Here is an 8,253-nt window from a genome sequence, read left to right as displayed (position 1 = left end):
AGGTATATACTTATTTTGGTGGGGATTTCAACTTCTTGTATTGTTCTTGCTAGGCTGGCATCATATCAGTTGTTAATTTTAGGGTAGGGGTTCCCTTTCCACAAGAACATGCACCTGATCTGTCCTTTTAGCCTTCCCATCATCAAAGGCATCAGAGTTGCACTATCTACCATGGCTGGCCTTGATCCTGCAGTCCTTCCAGTTTTAGTCTCTAGATAGTGCAAGATGGTGGAAATGATCCAATGCACCCAGGTATAGATTAAGGAAGTCCACTAAAATGTGGCCTGGGTTCTGTTCTCAAGCCTCCTAAGTAGTTAAGAGTACAGTTGGGAGCCCTGGTGCCAAGCAGTAAATATTTTTAAACAATTAGACATACATGACTTAGACTTGTGATTACCTCAGGAAAAGTATAAAACAGCAATGAAGCATAGAGTACAGGCAGCATTTTAACAAGCTACTCAGAGACTGAATCAGCTTAGCTAGCTACTCGGGAGGCTGAGATCTGAAGACCACTGTTCAAAGCCAGTCCAATCATGACAATACATGTGATTATCTCCAAAAAACCATAAGTGGAGTAGTGGCTTAAGTGGTAGACCACTCTCCTTGACCACAGAAGCTTTGGGATAGTGTCTAGACACTATCAAGCATCAGCAATGAATAATGCATGCATGAGTAATGGACATACGTGTGTGTACATGCACATGTGTGCATGCACACACACACAGAAATGATTATTTCAATGCAGAGTTCTTTATTTTTTTACCTTGCTGTACTTTATTTCCCTGTATTAGTCCACCAATTAACAAAGTCAACTAAGCACCAATTTACATACAACTCATCATGTTTCTCTAAAGTCTACTCTCTTTTTGGAAGCCTGCTTTTATTTGACATAAAAGTAAATTATTCAGGAAGTCAAGTAATCTCCCTCAACTCTGTAGTGTTAGCTGATTTTTTAGGCTCTCCCTAGCAATATGATTCTGTGAAATCCGGCATCAAGCAGCGTATTTCATTCATGAGAAGGGAAGCCTCTGTCAAACAATTAGTAATAGGTTTTTCTCCTCCTGGCAAGCATCTGAGTTTTATTATATTTGTATAATTCATGATGAGTCTGTGAATGCCAAAGACTGCTGTGAAAATAAAAAGACCCTTCTCAGTGATTAGCATTTGTATACCATTCCTAGATATGAAGATGTTTAAATATTACTGAAATTGCTTTGGAATAAATAAAGTTCACCTGGACTATCTTGAGAAAGAAGAATTGATTTCTCAGCACTTTAGGTAAGAACTTGAGTGAAAGAAACCAAAGGAAAAATGAGGAACCACTGAATACATATATTCAAATGAAACAAACGAACCCAAAGAAAACACAAATTAATTCAGTACTCAAGAACCTGCAGGAAATGCAAAGATTTATTTAAAAAAATCAGCTATGATAAGCTTATGAAAAACCTGACTATATGGGAGTCTACTGTTGTGAGGATAGTGGTTAAAGCCCAGACTGGACATAAAGATCTGTACACAATGCCAGACACCTGTTATTCTAAATTCCAGGCAGAATAACATCAAGTGGACTGAGCCAATGATCATACACAAGTAGGAAGCCAGATTCTATCTGAAAATTAATCTGGATAATTTAGGGCTGGGGGCATGATAAACTGGTAAGAACACCCATTTAGGAGACACAAGACACTAAATTCAAACTTTAATATTATGGATGTTAAAGAAAAAAGCTATGACTTCAAAGAATTGGAATAATTGTAAGATTTGAGTATTTGTGTGGAGAAAAATCCATTAGAGCGATAGAGTGAACCCATGTTGCAATGCTTTCTACTTAAGTGATAATGTTATGTGGTACTCCAGACATAACAGAGTTACCTTGCAAAAGTAACTGAGCATGGATGTGCATTTGGGTGATGAAAATACTCTATTTACACAGGTATTATTTAAATAGATTTTTTCGGTAGATTGTAGTTTTTGAAATAAGAGCCTGGGTGTTATCCCTGAGCATTTTCTCCACATGTGGCCACTTAATTTATTTTAAATTAATTAATTAATTAGTTAGTTTGATGCTAATACTAGAGCTTGAAGTCAGGGCCTGGCTCTGTCCCAGAATTTGTTATTTTTTTGTTTTAATTTTCTGAAGGCTAGCATTTCACTCCTTGTACCATAGCTCCATTTCTAGCTTTTGCTGGTTACTTTCAAATCAAAATCTAATGGACTTTTTTTTCTTGGTCTGGTTTCAAACCACAATTCTCAGATTTCTTCTTTCTGATTAGCTAGGATTAAAGCCATGATCCACCAGTGTGGCTTCTACTTTTTCCTCTATACTTATTTAATGCACATATTTAGATAATTATGTAAAACTGAGAGTATAGAAGAAAGATGTACATTCATGATATTGTCCTGTCACAAATTCAAGTTAGTAATGTAAATTTCTTCCTAAGACCATACAAAAAAATTCCATAATATAGTGTAAGAGAACTCACTATTGAACAGATGAGCTTTAAGAGCTTTCTAATAGATCCATTATTTATTGTTACTCAACATTAGGAAAAATGTATAATGCAGTAAGTAAAATGGAAGTCCTTTGGAAGACTACTTAAATTCCTTGTTTTTTTAAAGACACTTGTTTTCATCTAAAACAAATAAGCCTGTCTATTGTCTTCGTGTGATTTTGATGATTGAATATGCTTAATGAAAAGTCAAACTGTATTAGTAGTCCTTTGTTATCAATTCTGACTTTTTCTTTTTGGAGAATATAATGATCAAAGCAATAGTTCAGAATCAGCAAGCAAGAGGTCAGAATCATGCTTCCAGTGCAAATGGGTCACCAGTAAGTAATCCTCAATACCAGTTTCCACAAAGTTTTCTCACAGATACAATCAGCCTGCCTTTTCTAGCTGCTTTCCTAGCCTGTACCTATTCCTTCATTGTACAGGAAAAGTGTGATTCAACTGATTTCAGTCAGATCTGTTACTAGTGCTATCAAGGATTTAGATTCTTATGTAGGCTATTAAAAAGGTATTTACTAATTTCAAGTAAATACATAAATTCTATTTCCATCTTTTTTTAAAAAAAAAATTCTGCTTGTTCTATAAATTGATCAGAGGCATGGATTTTGTGGATAGCTCATCTCTGTCTTTCATGGCTCTCATAGATAATATGATTGCTCCATAATTATCCTAATTTATATTGTTTTATATTTTGGGTTGCATCATTTCACTTTCTGCACTGCCATTTCCCAAATCATTTATATAGGAGGCATTATTTCACATTTTCTCATTCCTAGAATAAGTTGCACATGAAGACACCACTGGTCCTCATTTTCAGTCTGTACTTTGAATATGGAGGAACATCTTTCCTCTGCTCTCCATTTATTCCCTGATCTCCAGTTAGAATAATTTCGAATAGTAAAAATGGAAAAAGAAAATAAATCATGGTGAAAAAACATACACAGAGAATTCACCAGATATTTCTGACCAGGTCAACCAACATGAACTATTAGGGAAATACATGGACACCTCATTTCCACTGGTACTCAATGTATCTGGTTAGGCAATTCTGATGAAGATGAGGAACAAGATGAAAATATGAGGAATGGTAAAAATTGCAAGAAAAAAAATGGAGAAGGATCCAAGCAAATTTCTTCTTTGGGCTGCTGAAAATAACCAGCTTACTACAGTGCAGAGAATACTTTCCAAAAAGGCTACTCATGTGAATACTAGGGATGACGATGAGTATACCCCTCTTCATCGGGAAGCCTACAGTGGACACTTAGACATTGTCCGTGAGTTGGTGGCTCAAGGGGCACATGCAATAACTGTAGATGGCTGGACACCCCTGCACAGTGCATGTACGTGTAATAATACCAGAGTGGCTTCTTTCTTCTTCATGATGCAGATACCAATGCCCAAACTAAAGGCTTCTTGACCCCCTTGCATCTTGCTGCTGGTAATTGAGATAGCAAAAATACACTGGAACTGTTGAACCAATATGTCAAACCAGGTCTGAAGAACCACTTGGAAGAAACTGCATTTGATATTACCAAAAGGATAAGTATGTATCACTACCTCTTTGAAGTTGTGGAAGGCTGTACAAATTGTTCTCCTAAATCCTAATGATTCGGTTAATTTTCTTAAATTTCAAAAATGTCATTAATTCCTTTTTGTCAATACAACATATTTTCACAATCCAAATAACAACAATATCTTATAGTAACAATTCACGGATTCTGTGGAGTTCTTCAAAGTGAATTGTCTGCCTTTGATGTCAAAATGTATCCAAGAGTTTTTGTATACATCTATAATGATTTATGCAGAGTTTGTGATTTTGTTGATCGGAAATAATTTTAACTTATCTGTTGAAATGAGTAGTATAGAAACTAAAGATATTTCCATTGTTTGTCTGAAAAAGTATATTTTAAAATATTCTATATTCTATGTTTGTATAGTGTCCATAATCTCTTTTATTCTCTCCTAGATATAATACATTGAATTCTACATTGTTTTATAACACATAGGTTCATTAATGTGTCCTTTCAGATTGCATTCCATACAGAAACAGTTTAAGATTCCTTTTTTTTTTCCCCTAGGTCCTTTTAGTATTATATTTCTTTGGGATAAAACGACAATGTTGTCTAATTTCAAAAGTTGTGTAAAGGTTATGCTATGTAAAGGCCTTTCTAAGGTGAAAATTTAATACACTGATGTCAAAGTAACTTTTAATTATATGAATTAGGTGTATTGTTTCACTTGTAATTTTGTAATCAACTTTTTAATAGCTGTTTTTCATTTCTTGCATCTGAAGAATGAAAAATTTTGAATACTTGACAAATTTTCATATCATCCTTGTACAAGTGCCATGTTAATCTCTGTATTGTTGTAATTTTGGTATACAAGCTGCTGAAGAATGTAGTATCCTGCAAATTTTAGTAGTTAATGATGAAATATTTATAAAGGCTTATATGCTTAGGTGCCTATTTGTAACAAGGAAACTTTATTGTTCCTAAAAATGCTATTAATCTTATTTCCCTAAAATTCTGTTAATAGTTGAAAAAAAATGTTGTTCAGTTGATTGCTCACATTTGCAATTTTTTTGTCAATGACTATTTTAAATCCTTTTCATTTAGAATTTGATCATACTTTCAAGTATTAATAGCTAGGTCCAAATGAGACGGCTTTTTCAAGTACTTATTTATCCAACTGTGTTAGCTCTGTGGAGCCAATGGATTCAAAGTAAGCCTTGTTTAAGAGCTACTTCTAAACATATGCAGCTGAGATTTTCCCAAATGAGGTCTTACTGGCACAAATGTCTACCTGACCCTTTACCCTTCTTCCATGTAGGAACAGACCAACTAGAATATCTTACTCTGACAGCATAGATTGTATTAGTGGAACAAAACTAATCTTAGTTACAAGGGATCATAGAGAGATGAACAGTTCAGCCAGAACTGTTCATACTAGAAGGCATTTTATCAAAATATGATTGTTTATGATACCTACCATTTCAAAAGTAGCTAAAGCCAAGAAAGTGAAAAAATGTTCATATTCATGATTACCTAATGTCTTGGCCTGTCTACCTTCCAAACAGGCAGGAACTTACACTACTGCCATTTTATCACCAAATATTTTCATAGTTGCAAGAGAAGTCCATATATTTCTCTTCATTATTAGGCCTTAAATTGGTAATTTTTTTTTATTATTTTTATTTCTATTATTATTTTTATTGTGAACAAAATGTACAGAGGGGTTACATTACATGGGCAAGATAATGAGTACATTTCTTATTAAGCATTGCAACCTCCTTCTTTGTTTACCCTTCACATCCCTTCCCAGCCTCCCCCCGACCCCCAACCAATCCTCCCCCCCACCGAAGTTGTAAAGTTCGTTTTGGACATGACAACTTGTACTTCTCATTGTTGCACGGGTCCACCAGTATCCTTAAACGACTTGTTTTTCCCCTTCTACTTCACAAATTATACCGACATCAAATATAGTGAAAGCAGGGGTTATAATGTGGGGGAGGGACATACAAAGCAACAAAAAGATAATCTTATAAGTGCATTAGAAACAAATGCATGAAAGAAAAAACCATTTAAATACATATCTTAGGATTCATTTTCCTAACATCACATTATCTGACCTTTTCTGCTTGACTCATACATATACTAGATATTGCAAATAAGAGAAACCATGGGACCTAGGTTTCATTGGGCCTGGCTTACTTCACTTAATATAATTTTTTCCAAGTCTTTCCATTTCCTAAAAAATTGGGCAATGCCATTATTTCTGATGGAGGCATAGAATTCCATTGTGTATATATACCACATATTCTTGATCTATTCATCTACTGAGGGGCATCTGGATTGGTTCCAGATCTTAGCTATGGTAAATAATTCTGCAATGAACATAGATGTGCTGATAGCTATAGTGTGGTCTTGTTTGTAAACATTTGGGTAAATGCCCCAAAGTGAGATTGCTGGGTCATAGGGGAGCTGTGTGTGAAGTTTTTTGAGAACCTCAGTACTGCTTTCCAAAGTGCTTGAACAAGTTTACACTCCCACCAACAATGCAGTAAGATTCCCTTCTGTCCACATCCCCTCCAGCATCTGTTGTTATTACAGTTCTTCATTTTTGCCATTCTAACTGGGGTGAGGTAGTATCTCAATGTTGTCTTGATTTGCATTATCACCCTACACCAGAATCAACTCCAAATGGATCAAAGACTTCGGAGTCAAAGCAGACACTCTGAAAACATTACAGGATAGAATAGGAGAAACCCTAGGTCTCCTTGGCTCATGTCGAAATTTTCTGAATAGAGACCCGGAAACACAACAAATCAAAGAAAGGTTTGACAAATGGGATTGCATGAAATTGCAGAGCTTCCACATGGCAAAGGACATAGCTAGCAAGATCTATAGAAAGCCCACGGATTGTGAGAAGATCTTCACTAGCCATACAACAGACAAGGGTCTCATATCTAAAATATACTTGGAACTCAAAAAATTAAATCCCCAACAACAAATACTCAAAGAAACAACTGCCCAATAAATAAGTGGGCTAAAGACTTAAAGAGAAACTTCTCTGAAGAACAAAGAAGAATGGCCAATAGACACATGAAGAAAAGCTCAACCTCCCTAAATTGCTAATGTTTTAATCACAGTGTTTCCTCTTGCATCCAGGCTGGAAATCTACAAATGGTAAATCTTTAGGTTTAACTCTACTAAACACTGAGGTAGAGATAATGGAATAATACTTTAAAACAGAGTTGCCTTTGATACCCTAACCACAACAGAACAATGCAAAACATGAGCCTTTTCATTGTATTATATATAGTTATATATTTTACATTTTTATGTGATGATTTTATATTTCACACTATGAAAGTTACTAGAATTAATTGATAATTTGACAAATAAATTGATACTTATTCCAATCAATACAATTAGAATATAAATAATTAGGTTTAGAATATATATCAGAATATAAAATGTATCAGTGCAATATTTTAGGTACAAACTTGTGATACCTTCTAATTGTACATGGCCTTCTGAAATCACATAGCAAAAAATGAGTGTTGTTTTCCTCTAATCTACATGGGATTTTATTCTGCTGCTCTGTATATTGTTTTAACTCGCTGGTCCCAAACTGTTTTTCTCCATATTTTTGAAGCATTCCAGTAATTATTCCCAAATTTTGCTGATATGATGTCTAAAAAATACTTCTCTTCTGTAGGACCCATGGGTCCTAGGATCTCAGGTCCCAGTTACCTGTATCATCAGATAACAGGGGCAAGACTTCTCACCTAGGCCCATGCAACATGCCAACAGAAAGTAATTGAAGAGCTATCTGGTGGTTAATTGGACATAATCAACTCCCAGGCTTTCCTGCATGGTCTGGCTTATATGTCCTGCTCAGCTTTCTCTCTCAAAGCTGGAACTCTACCCTCTGGGCCACTGCTCCACTTCTGGTTCACTGGTGGTTTATTGTAGATAAGAGTCTCACCGAGTTTCCTGCTCAGCTGGCTTTGAATGGCGATCTCCTGAAGAGGCTTCAAGTGGCTTTTCTCAGGGATTCGCAGAGGAGCTGCTTCACACAAATCCTTAGTCTAAATCTTGAGAGGTACTACAGAAAAACAGAAACAGGAAGATGCTTCTAGTGTGTTCTAGATACTTAAAGTTGGAGACACAAAACACTCATAATGATTAGATCATTTTATAGGCAAAAGGAGCAATGCAGACAGTATGAGGATCAC

General features: G+C 35.4%; 1 pseudogene; it reads right to left on the bottom strand.

The window, feature by feature from the left end:
• Window positions 1-4,810: 4,810 nt before the first annotated feature.
• Window positions 4,811-4,910, bottom strand: LOC122103035 (annotated as a pseudogene).
• Window positions 4,911-8,253: the final 3,343 nt, after the last annotated feature.

This window comes from Dipodomys spectabilis, unplaced genomic scaffold (genome assembly GCF_019054845.1).
Source record: "Dipodomys spectabilis isolate Male_0828 unplaced genomic scaffold, ASM1905484v1 ptg001416l, whole genome shotgun sequence".
Taxonomy (NCBI): domain Eukaryota; kingdom Metazoa; phylum Chordata; class Mammalia; order Rodentia; family Heteromyidae; genus Dipodomys; species Dipodomys spectabilis.
The sequence above is the reverse complement of the archived record's forward strand: the minus strand, read 5'-3'. Positions and strand labels throughout refer to the sequence as shown.